At 44.5% G+C, this 26,438-nt stretch overlaps 1 long non-coding RNA gene across 1 annotated transcript in view; it reads right to left on the bottom strand.

The window, feature by feature from the left end:
* The window catches only part of LOC102900808, an 85,891-nt gene extending 69,677 nt beyond the window's left edge, over positions 1-16,214 (bottom strand). Inside the window, exons 1-3 of the long non-coding RNA XR_002740524.2 lie at positions 15,847-16,214; positions 14,246-14,355; positions 2,028-2,258 (exon numbers count right to left, since the gene is read on the bottom strand). This is a non-coding gene — a long non-coding RNA (uncharacterized LOC102900808). The remainder of the gene's footprint in view (positions 1-2,027; positions 2,259-14,245; positions 14,356-15,846) is intronic.
* Between the last annotated feature and the right edge of the window lie 10,224 nt (positions 16,215-26,438).

Consider the following 26,438-nt stretch of genomic DNA (forward strand, 5'->3'; position numbering starts at 1 on the left):
TTTCTTTGGCAGGTATAGTCTCGGGGCAACAGAAGTGAAAGGAAAGAGAAGCGAGGCAGGGAAGGATAAAAAGCAAGGCCAAGCGATGCTTCACGGTGGGCCTCAAAGAATCTGGAGCGGGAGGAGGGAGAGGAAATGTTTTTACCAATTTCCTATCTCCTGTTTGCCATTGGTCAATGAGTGCACCATGGGGAGGTAACACCCCGAACTTCCAGGTTGAACCATCTAGTCCCTATGACACAGCCCATGGCCTGCAGGGCAGCATTCCATCGGAGCCAGGATGTCACAGAGAACCAGAGAGGTGGGTGTGTGACAGCATGGCGTCAGGCTGCAGAATGATGTCAGCCCTCAGCGGGTGAAAGCCACAGGAGGGACTCAGCAGAGAGAGCGGCTGAGAGCCTGGAGGCAAAGCCCAGAGAATCTGAAGATATTCGTGAGATGTGTCCAGTACAAATGCATTTAGCCAAGTTGAATCCCTACTATAACTACAGGTTTGGCATACCTATAAGTTAGGAAGAACTACCAAAGTGCCAATCACTTTGCCAAAGAACATGGCGTTGGTCAAAACCAAGGCCGTTGACGTTTCTGACTTTGAACAGCAAAGTTAAAATACGTTCTTAAATACACTGTTTAAATGGAAGGGACACGATGCCAAAAGCATAGATGATTTTAAGCCTTTCCAGAAGCCACCATGTCACCAATATCAAGGGTGTGAAAACCTCACACTAAGAATTAGCCTAGCTGTTCCCATAGCTAGAAATTCACAATAGTCACCATGTATGAGTCTCTGCTTCCCTGGTCATGGGTAGGAATGCCCTAGGAAGCAGGGCAGAAGCAAAATTCATAGGCACTGTCTTTCTATTAAAGAGCTCACGTTTGAGTTGGGAGGGCAGGAGCTATTTATTTTTCTTTGTATGCTCAGCTTCTGTTCTTCCTCCTTCCTTTTTTTTTTTTAATGTTTATTTATTTTTGAGACAGAGCATGAGCAGGGGAGGGGCAGAGAGAGAGAGACAGACGGACACAATCTGAAGCAGTTCCAGGCTCTGAGCTATCAGCACAGAGACCGACGCGGGACTCGAACTTGTCAACTGTGCGATCATGACCTGAGCCTAATTCAGACGCTCAACCCACTGCGCCACCCAGGCACCCCAGTTCTTCCTCCTTTCTAACAATGGTGCCCTAGATATTGTTTGAGCACCCACCCTCCCCCTCACTCCTTGCAGTTTAAGTAGGACTGACCCCATCCCCAGCTTCAGGGCATGTGCCCCACGGCTGGCCCGTTAGAGCCACATGACTTGTTCAGGAGTGGTTCACAGCCAACGTGAGCCAATTTAGCAGACAAACGTGTCTTCTTTTTTCTTCTGGATTTGGAGCTGGGGAGATCTATTTGTAGGGCTGCTGGCAGCCATTTGGCCTCACCAGGCAAAGCACGCCTGAGTAACAGAGCCAGCTCAATGGAAGGCAAAACTGAGAAACGGAGAAAGACTGGATCTCAAGAGCACTGTTAAAGCCTCTGGATCCAGCTGAACTCTTTGGTTACTGAGCCAATCAAGTCCCGTTTTTGCTTAAAGTAGTGTGAGTTGAGTTTTCTGTTACAGCTGAAGAATCTGGACGCACAGGGAGACAGACTCGTGAGTAATCATGATGCAATGTGATCAATCCTCACATGAAGAGAGAAACTAAATAAATGCTTGGGGAGCCCTGGACAGAAAGTACAGCTTCTTTGGATCTCTATTAGTAAAATGACTGGGTCTGCATAGATAACCTTTAAAGCCCTCCAGTCCTGACCCCATCCCAACACTCTATGGCTCCTGAGGGCCTCCCTTCGGTGTCCAGGACTGCTACACAGGGCGTAAGCACACTCATGACCATCCATTTACTTTTCTCCACATTCTAGAATGTTCCATCAGATTATCAACACGGTGGGTCACAGTTTGTAAATGCAAACCCAGAGCCAATTAGTGGAAGAGGAGGTGAGCCTGCCAATCGATAATCATCAGACCACCTCAGACACTTCCAAAACTTACCTCATGACATTCCTGGGTCCTTAGGTAAATCCTTAGACTTGAGGCTTAAGAAAATGAATCACACATGTGTCTTCCTCTCTGATGTGATGTGCAATGGTCTGGGTGAAGCATCGTAGCTGAATACATAAGATGATGAGCAAGGTAGGAGGGAGAATAAGAATCAGAGAAAGTTCCAGGAGTCGTCATCATTCTGGCAGTGGACCACTTTCTGGGGTTCCTTTCCTGTAGCGCCTACAATAGTTTATTACAAATAAACACAGAGTTAATCCACAAAATGGCTTAGTCTCCTTCCCTGAACATGCATATCCTTTAGCCAGAGACGGGGGCGGGGGGGCTCGTCCACACACCAGGTGTCATCTGGACAAAGGGGGTTTCTGCTCTCCTCGCTCTCCAGGCTAATTGCACATTTCAGACGCAGTGGAAATAAAAACCCGTCATCCAGTCATCCACTGCTGCTGTCGACGCCAGCACTGCAGTTCTCAACAGAGGCAACTGGCTCCCGGCCATCCCCATATTCCCACCTCTCACTGCGGTCATCATTCTGGTCATTAGATCGCAACAATAGTAGCCAGATAACCACAGTCAGAACAGAGAGAGAGCATTCTTTAATGCATTCCCAGTATGGACCTCCCCAGTGTGGCTGGTCACACTGAAGAAAAATCATGCAGTTATTTGTACCACCACCTCTGTGTGTGTGTGTGTGTGTGTGTGAGAGAGAGAGAGAGAGAGAAAGAGAGGATGGGGCAGGGGCAGCACCTACTAGTAGCCAGGTATTATGTTAGGTACTCTGCATGCATTATCTTGTTTTGTTTTCACAATCATCCTGCCACATAAAAGCTCTATGGTCTCTATTTTACATAGAAACTGAGGCTCAGAGATATTTGCTAACTTGCCCAAGGTCACACAGCTAACAGGCAGTGGGAACTGGCCTCAAACCTGGAGGCGCATTCTTACCCATTACGCTCAGCTACCTCCCCTAGCTTTTGTTCTTTTCCCAGAGGTGATGTGATTCAATCCCACAACCCGCCCAGTTTGGGGGGTTTTTTTGGCCTCATAGAATTTCTTCCATGACCCCACTCCCAGTTTGTTCTGCTCCCAAATCCCAAGATGGAAAAGTTACCAGATGAGACAGTATACTTGTAACTAAAATATCAATGTCATTCCCGGAGTGCTGCTGGGAATATACAAAAGTGCTCTGTGTTTATCAGTAAGCAGATAGTACATATGTGAACTCAACCTCTGACAATGTATGTGCATATGTATTTGGGTAGATCCGACACACGAGATCCTCTCAAAAAAGATCTTGAGAGAACTTTTATCCATCCAACACATTTTTATTGCCTATCTCCCACGTGACACTGGAACAATACTAAATGACTAGTTTGATCTTTGCATTTCTGGGGCAGACACGTAAGCAGGTGCAAATAGAGGGAAGAACAGACAAACTTCACAAATGTGCTGCCAGCCAAATCCTTTGACTTCCATGTGGAAAGACCAGAAATATAGGGAAAAGTTTTGAAGGAAGTAACATTTTAATTATGCCTTGAAGGCTGAGAAGAATTTTGACAAGTGTAGAAGGGCAAGAAGAAATTCCAGGGGACACTGGGGGTAAAGAAAATAAGGTGGTAAGCTGAAGTCAGGTCTTCACCAGAGAAAATAGTCTAATCTGATCGGTAGGTAAGAGGCCATTCGGGACTCTTGAGAGGAGCTTGACAGACAGAAGGGGCCAAACCATACAGGACCTTTACAGAAGACAGGGGGTGTTTTTGTACACCCGCCATCCATATTGCCTTTAGACAGCTGCTCCTCCTTCACTACGTGTGGTCCCAGTGGGTCTGTCATCACTGAGACCAGGCATCCACAGTCGTGGGGTGGGCACATGGCTCGGGAGGACCTAATCAGAGCCGGCATGAATGACTGGTCTAGGGCTGGACACAAGATCCTAGTAGGGTCAATCAGGGCTTCCCTGGCTTCACACGATAACAGAAAAAAGAAGTGCTTCTTTCTTCCTATGTTGAAAGATTATCAGTTTGCATGTGGGCGGCCATCTTCCCCACTTTCTGAACAGACTGTGCCTGTAGAGTGAAGCCATGACAATGAGGGACCTGAAGCCAGGAGGTGACAGACAGAGACGGGGCCCAGAAGACGTTGATTGAGCCCCTGCACCCACCTCTGTCTGAGGCTCTAGATCCATCCTTAGACTCCTCAGTCACGTAAGCCATTAACTGATCTCCCCTGAGCTAGTTTGAGCCAAGAGTCCTGACCGGTTCGGCTACGAATGTTATACTAAGGAGTTTGGGCTTCCTGAGGTAGGGCTGGGAAGCCACTGAAAAGCCTCTCCTCTTCAATGCTTAGAGAACAGACTTGTACTGCAGACGGAAAGTCTATGGAGAGATTAAACAACCTTTCAGGGGTCAGAGGCAACATCCACAGAACCTTCTAACTCATTATGCAAATGAAAGCAGTTAAACCCTTTCCACAGCCACTGTAGAATAACACACTTTGCTACCAAAAGCTACCCAAAGAGCCACGCTAAATGATAAACCTGAGTTAGAGCTGCGCATTACTCCCAGTATCGTCAGCAAAATCTGGATAGTAGACGTCTCACCCCACAGGGTGACAATATCTCAAGAGGAGCAGGTGACTTGTAAGGTCAAGGAACAGGGCCTGAAACAGCATTACTGTAACAAATGTGAAGGGTCCGGTTACCTCCCTCTCTGAAACCCAAGACGTTTGAAGGAAAAGAGGTGCTGAAATATCTGCCGCTGGCAGTGACACCTGAGAACACGGGTGACCGCCCCTGCCCCCACCCTGTGCATGCAAGGGCAGGGATCGGGCCTTTTGCCGCAAATAGCTTTGAACCTTCTGCTTACCTCCAGCCCTCGCTTCTATCTCTGAGAAAAAAAGAAAACCACTTTGCTCTTAGCCCAGGCCGAGTGTATCAGGTTACTGTCACTTTGGCAGGTCCCTGTCACAAGATGAACCCTGACCAAATAGGAGCTACTCAGGGCTGGGAAAAGCCTCAAGTGGGCACTTGATCTTCCAGTGCCTCTGGATAAGAGAACATATAAGCCCAGGAATGTGCTTCCTCCGACCTGGAAGGCTCTGCCTCTGGGGCAGTTTCTTACCAGGCTGACTTAACATAGCAACAGGGTGGGGGGGGGGGGGGGGGTACCGGGGTGGCTCAGGTGGTTAGGCATCCGACTTCAGCTCAGGTCATGATCTCACAGTCCGTGAGTTCGGGCTCCACATAGGACTCTGTGCTGACAGCTCAGAGTCCGGAGCCTGCTTGGATTCTGTGTCTCCCCTTCTCTCTGCCCCTCCCATGCTCATGTGTGTCTCTCAATAATAAATAAACGTTAAAAAAAATTTTAACATAGCAACAAGGAAACCAAGTGGGGACAAAGGGGGTGGCATCGCCTGTCGTCACCCTCTGCCCATACCAACTCCTCCTCCCACTGCCCTTATAGGACACAGAACGAAAAGCCTGGAAGAAGTCAGCCAGTGGCCACTCAGCCTAGGAGTGCTTAGCAGCATGTGTGTACAAAGGAGGCCGGGGAGGGGGAGGCGGCACGGAGATCCCAGGACCCACCACGGCTGGGGCTTAGAAGACTCCAAGCAAACTCTTCCGGCCATCACCCCACTGTATGTGACTAATTCCCAGACACTCATTTTTCACATTTCAACAACTCTGAAATAGGAATGTATCTGTAATCAATGGTGTGGCATACTTGAAAATTGTTAGCTTTTCCTTTCTTGGGGATTTCAGAAATAATGGTGTGTTTTACAGCTGATGTTTTTGTAGGTTCAAAAAAATAACGATATGCAAGACCACCTGCTCACAGTGTTAAACTAAAACTCCCAGTCTATTCCCCAGAGACATTTTATAATCCAAAAGACCCACTGCAGCAGTGAGAGCGGGAGTCACAAAAACCAGAAGGGACCCTGGTGCTGCAAGAGAGGCAAATGGTCTGCGCCACTCAGTGTCCTCAGAAGTTGTAATGTATAAAAGAAGGTATGAGCTACAAATCACTCACATTTGGAAAATGGCAGATTGATGCCTCCTATAAGAAGTCATCAGCTCCGATAAGCATTTCTCATCTTGATGCCTGAGTTGAGGGCACATGGTGGCAGGGGTGATAAAGTGATTGGGATGCTGGTAATATGATGATGACAACGATAAGACCTAACATTTAGATAGACCTTTATAGTTCTCAGAACATTTTCCTGCACATTACATGACCTCATGACCTCAGCTAGTATCACCACCCTTTTTTTTAAGTTTATTCCTTTATTTTGAGATTTATATATAAATATAGATAGATAGATAGATAGATAGATAGGTATAGATAGGTATAGATAGATATAGATATAGATATAGATATAGATATAGATATAGATATAGATGATATAGATATAGATATATACAGAGAGAGAGAGAGAGAGAACAGGGGAGGGGCAGAGAGGGAGAGAGGGAGAGAAAGAATCCCAAGCAGGCTCTGTGCTGTCAGTGCAGAGCCCAACATGGGGCTCGATCCCGTGAACCATGAGATCATGACCTGAGCCATAATTAAGAGCCAGACGCTTAACCAACCGAGCCACCCAGGCACCCCTCTTCCCCCTTTCTATAGATGAGGACACTGAAGTATAAGACATGGGTGTCTCACCCAAAGTAGCACGGTTAGTCAATAGTTAGTCAATGGTGGAGATTTTACCAGACTTCTCAGCAATACAATCTTTCCTTATGACCCTTCAACTATTCCACCAGGAACAAGGGAAAGATTGGGCCTGAGACAGACCTTTCTCCAATCCTTTCGAGCTCACAAAGTAGAAATGAGTGTGATAAGTTTACTTTTTTACCAACATTCCAGAAAAGAAAATGTTGGTTAAGGAGAGTTGAAAGGACAAACTTGTGTTTTAAATGTCCATGTTTAAAATGATGTGTATAAATAAACAATTAAATAAACAAATCTATGTGTGTATTAACACTGAGATTTGAAATTTTTGTATAATAAATTACGTTTGCCTCAAAGGCACTTTTGTTAAAGTGGTACAAATTTAGAAAATAATAAAAGGTTCAAAATGTTGAAAAGTAGTTACACAATCAATTAGCCCCCAGTTAAGGAGTGCCTTTAGCAAGCAATACACACACACACACACACACACACACACACACACACAGAGAGAGAGAGAGAGAGAGAGAGAGAAAGAGAGAGAGAGAGAGAGAAAGAGAGAGAGAGAGAGAGAGAGAGAGAGAGACAGGCTGTGATGGAACTCTTCCCTCATGGGAGCAGACAACGCAATTACAATGCAATTAGGGGGACAAGGCAAACATTAAAAGATATATCAACACACAATAGTAAGTGACCAGCCCAAATAGGGGAAAGAGGACTATGGCTGGGATTGTCAAAGCAGGCTACCTGGCGAAAGAAGGACTTGAGACAGGCCTTAAAGGATGTCAGGATTTGGCTCAGCTGGGAGGAGGGAGAGCTGGCATTCCTGTGTCCAGCGAACAGGTGAAGAAACAAACAAAATGTTATCTAGGGCTTGGCATATAGCAGGGTGCTCACTGAGGGTCACTGAGGGGAAATGGAAATGAACAGCCGTTTCTCTAGAAAAAGTACAAGCCCGGCTAGAAAAGCGGAATATAAATAGAGTCTTAGGAGAGAGTTCCAAGGAAAGGTTATAAAGTTCTTTAGAAACAAGACTAAGGCATTTGAATTTCAACCTATAAATAATGAGGAGCCACTGAAGGTTTCTGAGCAGCAGAAAGGGTGGTAGGAGTAGACTTTACACAGATACCTGCAGCACGTCAGTGATGGACCCCCTAGAAAATTTCCATGTAAAACAGTGGGAGGGGATCGTTGAGATAGAGACCTTATCTAAAGTGGATCCTGAGATGGGTACAGCTGACTTCTGTGATGGTCCAACCGCTCGGTCCTCAAGGACACACAACAGAGTTTAGGCTGTCAGTGGGCATACAGGCAGAAATGTCCCACAGCAGTGGAACTCAGGTCTCTCACTCAGGAGAAAGGCACAAACTGCATTTATATATAAATAGATGGAGACGGAAATAAACGCGGATGTTAGTTTTCCACGTTGATTAATAAATTTCAACAGCTAGTTTCATATACGTGTGTATATCTGCATCAGTAGACGATACATAGATGAATGGTAGACAGACAGACACGAATGTTTGGCATTTGTGCTTCTGATTCTCTCTCCTCTCATTCTCTAGCCTTTCTCTCCTCCCTCTTCTACAATCCAGCACCACATGTCACTGAGATAAGTTCTGAGGCTGACTTTTTCAGATAATGGCAATGTGCCTTTCCAGCAACGGAAAAACTCCGATATTGCCTTGCTTCGGATCTGCAAGAGTACTGAAGATAGAAACACCTGCTGGAACCATGATTGGCACAATTCATTCATTTGACAAGTATTTCTCGAGCACCTCCCAGGTGCTGGCACGGTGCTTGGTGCCGGAGGTACAGCCGTAAATAGGACCTTCTTCATTCATTCACTTAACAAGTGTTTCTCGAACACATTCTATGTATAAAGCTCTGTGCAAAGAGCTGTGCTGGTCGTCGTTCCTTACTTCAAACGATCACAGCCTCGCAAGAAAGAAAATAAACCCCTACTGGCAATATCAATATACATGAAGTCATCACCTTGCAGGGAGTACATTCACGACTCTGGTCTCAAATAAAGTGTTCCACTCCATACACCCGCGGGGGAAGTAAGGTCTGGGGAGGAAATGAAACCTTTATAACTGTCCTGAGCATGTGGGATTAACAAGTGCTCTTGTAAAAGCAAATGCCAACTGCGAAGCTGCCTATTGGCCTGTTGCCTCCTCAAAGGCATTTATGTTTATTTATTTATTTGTTTATTTATTTGCTAGATTTATCACATTTGCAGGCTGTGCCATTTGGCCTCAGGGTCAAATAAATCTCTTTTAAAACCTTAACATCATTCTTAAGCATTGTGTACCCCTGCCTGCCCCTGACGGACCTTTCTAAAGGCTTTACAAGAACAGAATTAAATCCATTTTACAAATAAATACACTGGGAACAATAGAGCTTAAATGTATCACAGAAGGCAAAAATAAACTCCAGGAAAAATCTGGAGGTAAGGCGAAAATGTCCTACCGCCCCTTTTTGAAGCCTCAAAGTTAAAAAAAAAAAAAAAAAATGGTGGTGGGTAGAATTTTACCTCTCTTCTTCTTGGCAAATGTCCCGGTGTAGAAGGCATTTTCTCTGCGAGGATTTGTCACAAGGTCCAGGAAGACAGCCAAGAATCATAACAAAGTGTGGAATGGAATGGAATGGAAATACATTTTTAAGAAAGCTGGCCATGTCATTTGAAAATTCAGCCGAGGCAGATTCAACTCCCAAGGCCTAAGGCTGTCTCTGGGAGACAGTTAAACAGGAAAGAATAACTGACTGCTTGAGACTGATTCACGTTATTATTCTACTAACATCGCTAATATTGTGTTAAATTATCCTTTCATTTATTTGTCAAACATTTATCCAGCACTAGGTACTCAGCACAGAATTAGCTGCCATGGAACACCCACAGAAAAAATAAGGCAGGTCTCTGGTTTTAAGGAGTATTCATGCAAATTAAAAATCACAGAGTAATAAATCCTAGAAAAGTTGCCATCACAGCCTGAGGAAGGTGCTCCATATGAGCAGATGACTGTTACATTGTCACATAACCTCAGTCTACCATTTTCTCATTTTTTTCTCCTATGCCCTAGAATATAGCAAGACATATTCATTCCACTATAGAAACAATTTGCTTTTTCTATAAGGTGTTGACTTATTTGGGGTAAATTGGTGTATTTAGAAAGACATGGTGATATTTGCTATTGAAAACGTGTGGTTTTTTGTTGTTGTTCCCGTTATTACCTTAAACCACAATTTTAGATTAACCAACAGACCCCCGGCCCCACCTGCATTGGGTAAGGGGCCTTCTACCCTACAATTTGTACCACAATAACTAAAAAGGACCAGAAGCCAAGCCTTAAATATTTATGATTCTCTACCCTCCCCCTGCCCACCCCCCCTAAAAACAGGACTGATTAGTAGGAGTTCAATAAATACTTAATAGATTAGATAAACAGTTGCAGGATCTTGTCATAGCCAACATCTCCTCTAAAATTTCTAATCAAAATGTAGCAAGATTTCTATACAATTGACATTGTGAAGCTAACCTTACTTCATCATCCATTTATAATGTACCTTTATTTTTTTTTTTTAAAAAAAGAGTGTTGACGAAAGTTGTATGTTCTTGGACAAGCCAGTGTGCCTCTCTGAACTGTAGATTCCTTCTCTGCACTCCCCACACGGGCTGGTTTTGAGGCTGTAATTGGATAATGTATCCAAAAGCACCCTAAAACTATCAAGGATGTGAAAGAGTATCAATCTAGGAAAGCTGATCTATATTTAAATATAACAGTAATTTGGGGCGGCAGGGTGACTCAGTCGGTTGGGCGTCCGACTTCGGCTCAGGTCATGATCTCGCGGTCCGTGAGTTCGAGCCCCACGTCAGGCTCTGTGCTGACAGCTCAGAGCCTGGAGCCTGTTTCAGATTCTGTGTCTCCCTCTCTCTCTCCGACCCTCCCCCGTTCATAGTGTGTCTCTCTCTGTCTCAAAAACAAACGTTAAAAATAAAAAATTTAAATATAACAGTAATTTAAAATTTCTATTCACCATTAGTGTCTTCTTATCTTTTCATAACAAAAATTCTCATTAGTGTAATTGTATTGTTGGCTTAATAAATGTTAGCTACTGTTCAACTACATTTTGTGTCAACTAAGTCTGATAAACTTGCCTAAAGACCTAACAAATGACATGGTCATTTCTATGGAACTATGCAATCTGTGGTCCAAACAACGGACTTAAAAATGAATTTTTAACACATCACCCATTTACAAGTAGGAATTATGCAGTAAATAGGGTTCTGAAACTGACAAATTAAAAAAAAAAAAAAACTTATGAGAATAATTTCAAGAGCAGAATGGCACATTCTGCCAAAGTCAAAAACCACATATTCCATGGACATATCAAATTGTAACCGTGATTTTAACAATTTAGCAGGTTTAGGAAGAACAAACTGCAGACATTTTCTTTCTGATTCTTACAGAATCCTTTTAACCAGAATGGCAAATTCCTGTTGGTGGTGGGGGGGGGGGGGGGGGGGGGGGGGGGGGGGGGGGGGGGCGGGGGGGGGGGGAGGGAGGATCACCAGAGCAGTCACCAGTGAAAGATCCAATGTCAACCCCAAGACATGACTATTCAGCTATGGAATGAGCTTTCTCCAAAAGTATTTGAAATCCTCTATCCAAGAAAAAAAACCTAGACGAGAATTATTGAATTCTGTAAAGCTCACAGAACTCCTAATTTAATGGAACGATCTTGTCTTGCCAAAATGAAAAGTCCTGTTCATCGCCTGCCCCCAGGGACCTTCCAGCCTCCTACCTCACCAGCCCACCCCATAAATGCTTGGCCTCACCCCCTAGTAAATGCCCAACAATCCCCGGAGACACTATGGGCGCGCAAGACACGTTTTTCAGACATGCTATTCCTGACTCCCGTCTCTGCGGTCTCCTGTGAATTGTTCAAGATCCAAGTTCACCTCCTTCCTTCCCCACAAATTCCAGAGACAGTTGCTCCTTCCTTGGGCCTTTTACCATGTCAGGCACTGACTGCTTGTGTGATGGTTCCCTTCTGCTTGCTTGTCTACTGACTCTAAGACCAGAAGAGCAGAAATCTCTTCAGGCACTCTTCTGAATGCTTTAACATCTATTAACTAAGTTAATACTCATATTATGTCCTATGACAATGATGCCTACTTTCACTAACCCCGCTTCACAGGCGAGGGGACTGAGGCTTGGAAAAGTTAAGTAGCTTGCTCACGGCTCACACCCATAAATGGCAGAGCTGAGATTTGAATGCAAGGTCTGTGTTCTTCTTCACTATGCTATCCTGGCTCCCCAAAACTGCACAGAGCAGAAGCATAAAGGTTCAGAAGCTGGCCTAAAATTTGACAAGAATCACCTTTCCTCACAAGGAAGACTATATCCAAAGGCAGTCCGAGCACTTCCTTGGGTGCAGCCTAGCTTCGGAGCTGCTCCAAACAGAAGGGGTAGGAAAATTCTCATTTTGTGGCTAATTGAATTAGTGCCTCCCTCTCAAACGTAATGAAATTCAAAGCCATTTTATTAGTCCTCTTGGGACTCTTTGCAAAAATTCTTCCTCCGCTGTATTAGATTAGACGCCCTGTATAAAATAAGGTCAGAATCTTCCAGGATATTTCTTTGTTGCTCCTGCCTACACCAGGGCACATACAGGTCCCTCACTTTAGTCTCCCAGGTTCCCTTCAAACACCCCAGGAAGAGATCAGAATATCTTCTAAACACAAGAATCAAGCTGATGCTCATCTACCAGCACCTACCTCATCATGCCCCAGGGGCTAGTACTATGTGTTTCTGGATGCACCATTGAAACCATTCGCTAACACAGCTCAGGGTGACAGAGGTGGCCCATTTTAAAACAAATTACCTTTGTCCCTGACCACCCCATAGATATGAACAGCCTTTGAAAAACTTGGCTGTGTCCTAAAAGGTCTTTTGAGGACACCATGGTGTCCTCTTTATTAAGCATGCGACTTGGACGGAAGGTCAAGTCTTCCTACCCTCCCGTGGATTTGTCTACACATCCTCAGGCTGGAGAGAAACCAAAGAAGGGCGTTTCCTGACTGCAAATTGGTCTTTTCAAAAAAATATTCCTAATGATAACTACGTTTCTGGAGTGCTTATTCTCCGTGTCTGGCCCTGTGCTGAGCACTGATAATCTAGGGAGTGAACATTGAATGCTGATTCTCAATATAATGTAAAAATTGGGCTCTAGAACTGGGTTGCATGGATTTGAACCTACAGCCCACATTTTTACTACACTACACTAAGAATCAGCATTCAATGTTCATCTGGAAAATGGGTTTAATAAAGGAGCCTAACTTATACAGTTGATGCAAATGTCTCATGTGTTCATATATGCAAAGTTCTTAAATCAGTGCCTGGCACTTGGTAAACCCTGTGGAAGGGTTAGTGATTTGTCTTTCTCCCCAACATCAGTTTCTCCTCTCTCTCAATGTCCTGGTTAAAGCAATTTACCCTGATTAGTCCAGCTGATGTTCCTCAACTTTTTTTTTCCATGTATCAAGTTCACTAATAAGTTTTCTGTCTTAACCAAGTACATGCACAAATACATATAAAACCTTAAAAAAGGTTTCATGAAACACTGTTCATGTTTATCATATGCTACACGCTCTGAGATTCTCTATTCACTACTGTCCTATTTTGTTTCTTTTCTCTGTGGCTTCAAGATAGCCACAATCCACTAAATTTATTTCATGACTTACCAATAGGTTGCTGCAGATGGTCTAGGAAAACAAAGCAAAACACTGATCTAAGGTAACCATCATTCATTAAATTCTAACACCACCCCTATGAGGTAAGTACTATCATCTAGTTCATTCAACAAAGGCGGGAACTCAGGCACAGAAAGATTAAGGAACTTACATAAGGTCTCACAACTTTCCAGCAATTCACACAGGCACCTATGATGATTGCCCCTGGTTAAGGAGCAGGCACTGGCCTAAGTTAGCTCAACCGAAGTGAATATGGATAAAGTCATGTGGACATTGACATCCATGCTACAGCGGAAGTGGAACAGGTCCGAGGAGAGTTGACACTGTGAACAGCAGGCTAGAAACCAGAAGAGAGATGCCCCTTGACGAGATGGCTCCACTTGGAAGCTAGTCTACTCTAAAGTGCCTCTGTTACAAGCTAAGGAGTTCCCCATTTGGTCAGTTTGGGTTGGGTTTTCTGCTACTTGCGGACAAAAGTATCTACATATCTTAACTGATATGTTGCCTTATTATACCCCAATATCATCACTATTTTGCAGAAAAAGAAGCTCAAAAAATTTACCAAGGGAGTCCTACTAGTAAAAGGCGGAGCCAAGATTCAAACCAAGGTCTAACTTCAAGACACTATACCAAACAGCTCACAGTAGATGGTGTGCTAAATTATAAAGGACAAAATCAGGGGGGTGGGTTATAATATACGTTGCCTTTTTCCAAGAAAAGTCATCATCACCTGCACCCCCCCCACCACCACCCAAGCACGCTGCCTGCACGCTCCCAAATGCTCTTACCTCCTTTTCACTTTATCTCACAGCTATTTATGCTCCCATCTTAGGTTTTCCAGGAGACTCTAAGCTCTTAAAGGACAGGGTTCATGGGATGCAGCTTTAGAGCTCCGTGCCTGTGTGTTGAAATCACATAAGAAATACACAAGGAACTGATTGTCCTTAAATCACTCTTTGTCCCACTTAGAAGTAACAGGGAGTGGGGAAGAAACGCTGCAATATTTAGTGGCAAGTTTTACACAGATTTCACCCAACACGACTCGGTCTCAGGTGTGTGCTACGTGCTGCTCCTTTTAACTGTCTCTATCAGAAGGGCAAAAGGCGAAAGCAAGATGGGCAGGATCATTTTCAAAACAGATAAACTATTGGCACTGCCCCTGACGCCAGGACCAGACCCGCTAAATCTGGCCCCTGTGAGTTTTCAGGTCTGATCTAATCCTACCCTTAAAGCCAAACTCGCATCCACTTTGGACTATGGCCTGGCTCTGAGTGCATTTTGAATCCCAGGACTGATGGCTTTGCCAACATTTTATGTGTTCCCTGGGAAACTCCTGGAGCGCCACTGTGTTCAAGAGGCAAACAGCTTTGACCATGGCGTTCACCACTCACACTCCTTCAGTGGCTTCCCCGCCTACCAGATCCAGTGGAAACTGGAATGCTTGGGGGTGCTCCACAATACAACACACGTTTTCAATCTTAACCTATAGATTTCCTCTGGCCTTGGCCAACTGGCTTAGTCACAGTCGCCCCAGACTTGCCCCACACTGGCTTACTTCCCACTGTGTGGGTCACGTCCCATGCTGGTGCCCCTGCCTACATGCCTTTGCAGCCTCCCTGTCTGTCATGATCACATCTTTTCCGGAAGGCCCAGTTCCCAGACCACCTCTCTCATGGAGTCTCTACCCATGCTAGACGTACTGTCTTCCCATTTGGAACCCTCATAGCATTTTTCTTATACCTCTCTTAGAGAAAATATTACAATTATTAGGGGACTGGCTTCTGGCAACCAATTATAATGTAATATTTATTATTATTATTATTACTAACGTTTACTGAGGTTTGCAAATGTCAAGCATTGTCTTAAGTGCTCTATATACATTAGCTCATTTAATCCTAACTATACCCTATGAAGGAAGTAAAAATAGAGATAACAGTAGCCTATTTTTTCAGGTTATTATGAGGATTGAATGAGAAATACATGCTCTTACAACTGAGCTCCTTGTGAGCCTGGCACACAGTAAATGCTCAATATGTGTTTATTACATCATCATCAACATCATCACCACTGTCAAACCCATTTTACAGATGAGGAAACTGAGTTTTAAAGTGGTTTGCATATAATTACTCGACTAGTAAAACCTGGAACTTGCATACTGTGTTAATCACTGCATTTTAATATTAAGTCCCTTTAGGGTTGGCATTCAACGAACACATCTTTTTTCCTGTTCAGAGTTTAGCACAGAACCTTACCGAGTTGGCCTATAAGTATATGCTGAAATGAATAGATTACATCTCAAACCATCAAGAATTTCATGATCTTGCTAAGGGGTTTCCATTGGTAGCCACTGAATACTGTATTTTCCTGGATAAGGCAAAAACTCGCATACCTGCTATATACGCTTTTCTGAATGTAGACTGACTTCTTATTCTCCAATCCTTGCCAGTGAAGTGCTTTCCTTCGGCTCTTAAAAACGCCCTCTTCCAATGCAGGAAGTAAACAACGACTGCTATTTCTACAGTTTTAATGTGAGCAGAACATGTTGCAAAGACCCCGCGTGCCGAAGCCATCCCTCCCGGAGCCCCGTCACAGGAGGTAAAAGGATGTTAACAGCATTATCCACGCCAACGCTTCTCTCCTATCACCTTCATCTCTGATTTTCAGTCCAGGCTGCTCAGGTTTGTTTATGTCGCCATAAATTAAAGGACACGCTTTTTACACGCCCTGAATCCGTGTCATTCCAGATGACAGAGTAAGGGAAAAATGGTTTCCCATAACCCTCTCGAATGTCCTGGTATGAAGTTGCACCAAGGAGCGTGCTTCCCAGCCGGGCCTCCCGATACCTGGACGGGAGCGTGGCCGCCTGAAAGGAACAAGCCACCCGCAGCAGGCTGCCCCCTGGGCCGGAGAGAGATCGCTTTCACCCACGCATGAGCTGAAGCTTCTCGCCCCAGGCGAGGGCTAACCATGAAAATCGCTCAGATGTGTGGCTCCTCGACTGGACCACAATGTTTCAATTTGTTTCACCAACACTTGCAAAGTGACCTATGGCTTCACCCAAAGCCCCGGATAGTCCTGCTGTGCAGAGCGCCTCCCCCCCGCTCCCCCCCCACCGAAATCAACTACAAGGGCTGAATCTTGACTAGCCAGGGTCCCCCACCCACCCATCCTGACTTGGCCCCTGCTGTGCTGAAACCGGGGCAGACCCCAGGCTCTCAGCCACAGGAGGCTGACGGCAGATACTGGGCTGCCCACCTGAGAGGAGAGGCCGAAGGTGAGTGCCGGAGGGTGAAGAAACCCCTCCCCGACCACTCACAGAGCCCTGCGTTTTTCACACACGCAGATTGCAGAAGTAACAGGGGTATGGCACGCGCACATTCACGCTCACCTACCTTTCCACACTCATTGCATGGGACACCTCGTCGTCATCACGGCAATCTGAGGTCCCGCAGAGATGAGAACGCTGAGCCTCAGAAAGTTTCAGAATTATGTGCCTAAGGTTACTCAGCCAGTTAGCGGCAGAATCAAGACTCAAATGACAGTGATATCACTGGACTAGGACCTATGTTATATATTTTTTTAATGTTTATTTATTTTTAAGAGAGAAAGAGCTCAAGCAGGGGAGGGGCAGAGAGAGAGGGAGACACAGAATCCCAAGCAGGCTCCAGGATCTGAGCTGTCAGCACAGAGCCCAACACGGGGTTGAACCCATGAACCGTGAGTTCATGACCTCAACAGAAGTCAGATGCTTAACCCACGAAGCCACCCAGGTGCCCCATGGACCAGGACCTATTTTATGTGCAAGGAGAAGACAGTGACTCTGGCAGTAGTCCTCAACACTGGTCACATGTGTGTCACCAGAGATCTTATAGAAATAACAGTCCTCTGGCCCACCACAGGGACAACTGCATCCTAATGACAGGGGCAAGGGTCCAAACACGACTGCTGTTATTAGTCAGCATTCTCCACAGAAACCAGTAGGATGCATATACATAAAGAGAGAGATTTATTTTAAGGAACCGTTTCATGTGATTATGGAGGCTGGCAAATCCAGTATCTGCAGGGTAAGTGGTCAGGCAGGAAACCCAGAAAGCCAGTGCTGCACTGGAAGTCCAAACGGTGCCTGCCGACAGGGAGAGTTCAGTCCTCTGTTTGATTCAGGCCATCACCTGATTGGATGAGGCCCACCCACATTATGGGAAGAGTCCACTTTGATCAAATTAAGTGTCAAATTCATCCAGAAACACCTTCACAGAAACACCCAGAATGATGTTCAATCAAATACCTGGGCACTGTGGCACAGCTAAGTTGACACATAAAGGTAACCGTCATGGGTCATTTTATAGCTTCGCAGATGCTTCTCCTGTCTAGCCAGGGTGAAGAACCACTTACCTTCCATTCCACATATCCACCACTGCCTACAGTCTCTTCAAAACCAAAGACTGCCTAGCCTTTAACAAATTGCCCAGGACAGAAAAAGATAAGGTATTTTATGTCTATACCAGGGAAACTACTTTCAGAGAAAGTAGCAAGGTGATTTCTGTAGGTACACACGTAGGTGTAGCCAAGAAGCACAATCACACATTTTCTAGAAGATAGCTACATCAATCCCATCTTCCACGGACCACTTTGACCATGGGTGCCAAATGGTTTCTGGTGAACGGCCGACATTCGTTCTACTTACTCTCTTCTCAAGCCCTTTCAAAGCAGAATTCCGTATCTTACAAGGAGGGCTGAATTTTGAAAACTTAAGAAAAGCCAGAAGAAAATGGTTCATTTGCACCTGACCTATGGCTTGACAAGAGGTACCAGAGGCTTGTGTTAAAAGGCAATAAGCCTGCCCCCCCCCCCCCCGCTTGTTGGCTGAGAAATTTGAGAAGATGAAACATAATGCAGCAGAGGCATCAAGAGGCGGGATGCCTGTCTAGTCTGGCTTAGTTTTAAATATCAAAACTTTGGTATTTTTTATGGCACATTGTTTTGAAAATATTTAGATGCACTTCATATGTGTTTAATTAACAAACTCAGAATTAGGGGAGTACTTACCTGTGTATCAGACCAGCAAAATCATTTGCTGGAGGTTGGGACTATAGGGCCAGGAGTCCCAGGGAACAGAGGGGCATCTCCTGGGAACTTGATCCTGTTCAAGAGGTGCCACACCCCTCTCAGCTGGTCCCCAGGAACTCGAGGGCCGCCGCTGAGTCCAGGCCCAGGGATAACTGCTGAGTGGGCAGAGGTGGTCTTTGCCCCCTCCCCTCTCTGTAGATTTCCTTTTCTTTCCCTCCCCTCTTCTGGCTCAGTCCTCTTTCTGCTCACTTCAGATTTTAACAAAGCTGATCTCAGTTGAAATCTCATGAGCCTCTTGTTAGCTGCAGTTTGACCAGTTGCCTCTGCCTATAATAGTGTTATTTTTTTACTTCGGTGTCGGAGTGTTGGCTCTCCGCTGGCTAATATAGGTTGGCTTTGACTGGGATAACTTGGCTTTCTTCATTTACCTCATTTCCCAGCAGGCAGTTTTCCAGCATGTTCTTTTCAAGGCAATAACCAAGTGCAAGAACACAAGTGGAAATAAGCAAGTATCCTTTTCAAGCCCTTGTTTGCATTATGTGTGCTAATGTCCAATTTTCTCAAATAAGTCATATGGCTAGGCCCCTTGTAGGGCACTGTAAGGTTACAGAAAAAGGACAGCTAATGCAATCAATCATAGCACTGGTTCCAGTTTGGGACTAGGGCAGTAAAGGTCACCTAAGAAAGCCCTTATCATTTGTTCCGGTCCACCCAGGAGTCTATCTTGTTCACGCATAGCCTATCCATCCATCCATTCAAACTTCTATGGGGATTGACTCTAGGCTAAGAGCTTTATAGGATACAGAAATAAGAAAGGCCAGAGTTCTACCAAGGAGATTAGGATACCCAAAGGCATGCCAGCATAGTGAGGACCTTGAGAAAGGCCAAAAAAGAACCAAGAAATTGTTACAGGGCTGAGATTGTTACAGGTTGAGATCCCACTCTCTGCAGGGGGAATATAAGCCCATAGTGTGTTTTTCAGCAATCCAAGGTGAAATGAGGCAAAGAAAAAAAGAAAAAGACAGCACAACAGATTCCTTTGTAAAGTTAAATTTGTTGTATTTAAAAAGCCTTTGTTTATTTTGTTTATTCTGGAAACGTGTTCTTCCTACCTGTGAAATTAAAATATTAACTTTTATAAAATTAAATAACAATAGTTTGGGTTGTGCATTTTAAAATATCCTTACTTAGTAACATAAAAGTTGTCCATCTAAAACCTACCCTCTCCAAAACCTCACATTGTTTCCTTCTCTGTTTTTATTTTGCCTTCACCCCAACAGTCAGGGCAGCGAGAGCACTGTGAGCTGTGTCACTCCAGGGAGAAGGAGTCCTTTGAGATGGACCTCAAGGTGGGCTGGATTCCAGCACGTGGAAATGACTGTGGTGTGAGTGGAATCTGCAGAGAAAGCAAGGAAGGAAGAAGGAAGCCTGGGTCATTCTATCCACCGTCTAGAATCAGGTTTATCTGAACGCCCTTGAGCAGCCTGGAGCTGCTAGACGACAGAGCTCCTGTCCTTCACCTTGAAACCCACCTTCCCATCCCTCACCAGGCCCAGTCTGGGCCCGGCTGCAGTTGGCTCTTGAACACTCTCTTTTCCCAGCCACACATTTTTTTTTTGAATTATTTATTTATTTGAGGGGAGAGCACAAGCGGGGGAGGGGCAGACAGAGGGGGACAGAGGATCCGAAGCGGGCTCTGCGCTGACAGGCTGACAGCAAGGAGCCCGATGTGGGGCTCGAACTCACAAGCTGCAAGATCATGACCTGAGCCAAAGTCAGACACTCATCCGACTGAGCCACCCAACTGCCCCTCCCAGCCACACCTTTTGAAGTGTTCTCCCCTTTGCCTGAAGGTTAGGTGACAATTTTTCCTCTATTCCTCTTCTATCTGCCAGTAGACCCTTCTGGAAACCAACCTTCCACACACCTACTTCCCAGGTGATTCTCCTACAAGACAGTCAAGCTGATAGGATGAGGCCAGAGCTAATTCTTCCTGTCTTGAATCATCCTCCCTCAAGCACTCTCCCAGGTTTGTCTCATCATGAGCCACCCAGGCAGGTATCTTTGACACAAAGACCACATTCTCATCTCAACTTAGCCAGCATAATTATATTAATTATTAATATGAGTATTATTAATTCAGTAATCATTAATTCAAAGTCACAGGTAAAGAGCTCTTTAAACCCAGGGTAGTCTAACTCTAAAGCTGACGTGCTCCTCGATCCTCCCTACACACACACACACACACACACACTCTCTCTCTCTCTCTCTCTCTCTCTCTCTCTCTTTCTTTCTCTCTCTCTCTCAGAACCTCCATGACGTTCTCAATGCCAAAAATACTATTGAAGCAGTAAAATAGGCCCCACCCAACGTCCTACCCAACACCCAGCCCTCATAGCCCAGGCTGAAACATCACATAGGAATCATAGAATTGGATCGTTTTCTTTCGAGCTTGAATTTTGAGGCGTGTTTAGGTAGTGTTGCCTCTGTCCATCCGGAACAAGGCTTTTAATACTTTGTGGTAGTTTAATCTTTGGAGCAATACAGCTCAGAGTTACCATCAAGTGGGCCCTGTGTGAAGTCGAGGGCATTTGATGGAATCCAAGGATAGAGAATTCCATTGTCTCCGTTCCCCATGTGCTGTCTCAGGGCTCAAACTTCAGGACTGCACAGTGAATGGAACAATGACATTAGCCAAAAATAACAGCTATACCACACATGTGAAATCGAGTGCTGATGCATCATAAGATTTTGAACACAAATCCAGCGTAAGGTTAATATAACATTCTTTTTTAAAAGTCACCAAAAGAAAGCATTTTCAGTACAAAGACTTCCATCTGCATAACATTTTACATTTCTCAGCATGCTTTCACCTCATTTGATGTAAATGAAGCAATATTTTCTCCATTTTATAGATGAGAGAGCCAGGGGTGGGGGAGAATTAACTGGTCTGTATAGTTATAAGGCCTGTCAGTAATGTATATGAGACTGGAATTCAGGACAAGTACTTCTGTGACCGAGTCTACTCGGATTAGCACAATTAAACGAGTTTTGCTGGCTCGTTTTGTTCTTTTGGAGAATCCAGGTTAGCTAACTAAATTATCTGGAACTCAAGGTGGTTTACAAATGGAACAGTTGCCTATAGCAAATACAGGTGGCATAGATGGAGTCACCCAGTTGGCTCAACCAGTAAAGAGGCCTGAACTGCAGAAATAGAAAAGAAAACCTAACCTACTCATTCAAATATTTGGATATTCTTTCATGACTGGGCAACCTCATGACCACACATGTTCTGACGGAACGGTATCCCAGCCAGGGGCATAATGAAAGCCCTATGGGCAGTGGGAACTCCAGAATTCTATATAGGAGGAGACTCACGAGGACGGACCTTTGGGTGAAAGATGTTTGGGTAATAGGCACAGTTTTTTTTCTCTTGGATTATATGTTACAGATCAGAAAAAAAAAATTTTTTTAAGTAGCTTTCAGTTACCTTTGCCTAAAGTTGAGACAACTTAAATTGTACGTGACAGAGAAGACTAGAACCTGCAGTAATGATGATGGTGACAGTTGCAGGAGTTAACAATGGTAGTAGGGTGACTAATTCATTCCAACATGCTCGGGACTCTCTCTATTTTATTTTATTTTTTTAATTAATTAACTTTTACTTTATTTTATTATTTCAGAGAGAGAGAATGCAAGTGGGGGAGAGGGTCAAGGCGGGGAGAGAGAGAGAGAGAAAACCTTAAGGAGGCACTACGTTCAGCTTGGAGACCAGCATGGGGCTCAATCCCACAACCCTGGGATCATGACCTGAGCCGAAATCAAGAGTCAGACGCTCAGCGAGGAGCCACCCAGGTGCCCCTCCCTCAATTTGAAAACTGAAAGTCCCAGGTTCTCCTTGCAACCCATCTTGGCAAATTGAGAGAGTTGGCCACTCTTAAGTAATAAAATCGTCATCATCGTCATCATCATCATTATCATAGAGACTAGAGAAGAATCGGATGGGATTGTGAGGTACTTAAACTTCTAAGCTACCCATTCGGTGCCACCATTGACTGTCTGAAATAGGTTATGCAGTGCCAAGATGTCGGCATGCAAGGAAATTATCCTGTGTTGTCACCCATCCCCAAGAACCATGTTCCTTGTCCCCATCTGGATTTCTGGAATCAGCCTACTCAGGTGATCACCAGGCATCACTGCCAACCTATTGCAAAGTTTCATTGAGTCTCGTCCTCTCTCAGAAGCACCTGGTCCCCTCTGAGTAACAGGAACTCTTGGGCAATTCCAGGTAGTCATTTCCACTCTGGATTCTTGATTCTTCTCCAGGGCTGTCCCCAGGACCTCAAGATCTCTCTGCTCTCAGATTGCCCTAACCATAGGTGGAGTTTCTGCTGGCCCAAAAAGCACAAGGGGAAAAATAAACACTACCTGTGTCTGGAAGGGAAAAAGATATGGGCTGAGAACTCTGAAGGAGATGGAACTAGAGACATATCTGAAGAAGGGGAAGGCTTTATACAGGAACAAGCAAAAAGAAAGGCGTCAAGGGAGAAAGACACGTGACCAAAAAGAGATGATGAACAAAGTATGTATCATGGGGACTCGTAGATAAACGTGCCTCAAGGAGAGAGCAAGGGAGGTGGGGTCCAAACTTTTGATGGTAGAGAAAGAAATACCTATATCCTTCATTTAAGAGACTAGTTCTCATCTGAAGGCAGTTTTGCCCACCATGGAAAAACATTTGACAATGTCTGTAGACATCTGTGATTGTTACAAGCGAGAGTGGGGATACCTCTGGCAGCTGGTGGGTAGAGGCCAGAGACACTGTTAAACGCCCTACAATGCCCAGGATGGCTGCCCACAAGAAAGAATTATCCAGCCCCAATATCAAGAAGGCCAAACTTGAAAAAGCTTGTGGCAAGTGGTGGGGAGACACCAGAGGTTTTGAGCAAGGAAGTTGGAGTTGATACCCCATAAATCTGAGACAAAGTTAGCCAGCACAAGAATACAAGAATATCTCACTTTACGCAATAGAGACCTAAAACAAACGAACAAACAAAAACTTTGTGGCAATCCAAGTTTTAGAAATTAAATTCTATTTTAAATGTATTGGAGCAATCCACTAGATAAATGGAGGCGAACACTCTTAAGAAGTGAAGAATCCTTTCCCAAAACAAGCACCATTCCTACCAGCATCCTTTCTGATATATGCAAAGAGTTGCACTTCAGAGCCTCTTCACTTGGGGTACACCTAGTTACCTCTTTCAGACACAGGAGGGCAATGCAGGCTTCCCTCCCCAGGAATGGAAGATGAGAAGCCAGATTCTCTGACTCCTGCCCACCGTCTGACCCCAGAGCGGTTCCGTATTAGATCACTGATTAGTTCCAGGAGCAGTTTCTTTTTCTTCGTGATTCATCGGCTCTTAAAAGCAACCACTTCTTCACCCTGTCATTGGGACACTTAATCCAAAAATATTGAAATCAAGATATATTTTCCGTGCTGTTAACGTTGGAAGCAGAATATGATTCCTTTGAAAACTTCAAAAGTTCATTTTTGTTTCTTGGTGACTGCTTTCAAGTCTTCAAACAATGAAGGATTTCGTTTTCCTCTAGATAAAGCTTGTTTTTACCCAGTCTCAGTTTTTCCTTTCCTTTAAAACTCCTCTACACAACTAAGTGCACCAAATATTTCTGAATATAATTTATGAGCTTTGGCTGTTTACTTCTTGCCCAAACTAAAAAGCATGTCTGCGTGTGGCCTGAGGAATCTCAGCTATGACAAAACTAAAACAGAGAAATGAGCATCTACTTCATATTTGAAAGGGGGGGAAATCTTTTATTTCCTTTCCCGCACAAAGGAAAATGAATAAACTAACTTCTGCAAGCACCTCGTCCTATCCGTCCTACCTCAGATGGCCATCGGTAAAAGCTTGTTGAAAGTATCAGGAGGGAAGATAGGCCAGACATCTGAAGGTGGAGGACCGTTCCTTGCTCAGCGGACAGGGCTGAAGGTCCTGGCCAACTTGACCTGTCCCTTGAAGCCTTTTTCAGCTGCCTGCCTTGAACTCTTAACCATGTGCGCCTTGGTGGGGTGGGGGGACCATCAATTCTCTAACGAGTTCCTGACCCGCCTGCAATCCTTCCCTTCCGTGCACACACCGCTTTAGAGTATCAAAACCCAACATCTGGAATTTGGCTTTTCACTGTCACAGGATGTCTCAAATGCTGGCTGGTGTTTCTAGAGTTACATAATTTCTCCTAAGGAGCTTTTTTTTTTTCTCACTTCAAAAAAAAAAAAAAAAGAGTGAGAGAAATTGTGGAGGAAATGCCTATGATATTAAAAAGTCATAAGTACTCATCTGTGATAACGAAAAAGCAGCGGCATTGGATGTACATAGATTCTGATAGTTACCCATGAACTCGAGGGAATGGAGCCTGGTAGAGCTGACCATAAACAGGCAGAAATGAAGAGTGTGGGGAAAAGAGGTAAATGCCTCATGATGTGCAAACATTGTGGTGATGATTTTAGCGTCTCAGGGAAGAATGAAGGAATCAGTGGTTGGAGGTACATCTGGTTGTCTCAGACCATCTCACCCAGCTAATCTTAACCAACCTTCAATCAATGGTTGACTTAACATGTTCAAGCCTCGCCACTGGACACCTCTTCCTACTGCCGGAGGGCCACCCTGGAGCCACATGCTGTGCTGTTCAAGGAACAATCTGAGGGAACTGCAGGGGCCTGTCTGCAGCAGCCAGACCCCAGGCTGGCCCACAGTGACTCATGGGGCAGACTCTGGCCCTTCACCCAACGTTCCACTGGCCCTGCTTTGAAATGAGCTTTGAAAACCACTCCTTGGCCTCTTAAAAGAGGCAGTTGACCCAGTGGTTGATTATTTTCTTGAAATGGCCCATTGAGCTGGATTTCCATGCTCCCTGTTAAAGGAGAACTGGTAAATATAATCCAAGAATCATTCTAAACAAGAGTTTCACTACCTCCCTCCACATCCCACACCCCAAAACTCTTACTGAAGCTCTTAAGCATCCTCATGCAGAAGATTCCAGAAAAAATAGATCCATTTTTCAATTGTCAAGTATTTTTAATCTCAAAAGGCATGTAGGTCCTCTGGCCCATGCAGGAATCTGAGCTGACAACCACTGTGTGCGTGTGTGTGTGTGTGTGTGTGTGTGTGAGTGTGTATGTGTGTGTGTGTGGTGTTGGGTGTGTGTGGTGGCATTATTCTCACTAGAGTGGATGACCACTGAGTATTTCATCCTGTTCAAGGAGGCCAGTAATGGGAAACAGACTGGGTTGTGCTTCCCTGGAATGTCAAGACCTCTTTCCATTCATGGTGCTTAAAAATAAGAAAGGTATCTAAAGTCATCATAAAATTATCAAATTTAAAACTGAAAACTGTGTGTCTGGGGCTAGGAATTCAAGAAATAGCAGATGTTGTCCTTATCCTTAAGAAGTCTGTGTTCTAAGGGGAGATACAGATGATGAAATAGGCAACTATAGTCCAGGGTAATTAGTGTCTCAAGAGGAAGTTCAAGAATCTCTGAGAATATATATAAGGGTCACCTAGCTCAGTTTGGGAGGTCAAACAAGGCATCATGGGAAAAAATGACATCTAAGCTGAGATCAGAATGACAAGGTAAGAAGTAACAAAGAAAAGAGATAGAACATCAAAAGAGAAGTAACATCATTCACAAAGCTCTACAAATTGAAGTACATGGCATTTGGCTAAAATATGAGTGATGAACAAAAATTGATTTTGTAAACCAGGATCAGCAAACTTTTTCATAAAAGACAGATAGTAAATATTTTAGGCTTTGTGGTCAGTACAGTCCTTGTCAGAACTACTCAATTCTGCTGCTGTATCAAGGACATACCTACAGACAATATGTAAATGAACTTGT

The sequence above is a fragment of the Felis catus genome, chromosome A2 (genome assembly GCF_018350175.1).
Source record: "Felis catus isolate Fca126 chromosome A2, F.catus_Fca126_mat1.0, whole genome shotgun sequence".
Classification (NCBI taxonomy): domain Eukaryota; kingdom Metazoa; phylum Chordata; class Mammalia; order Carnivora; family Felidae; genus Felis; species Felis catus.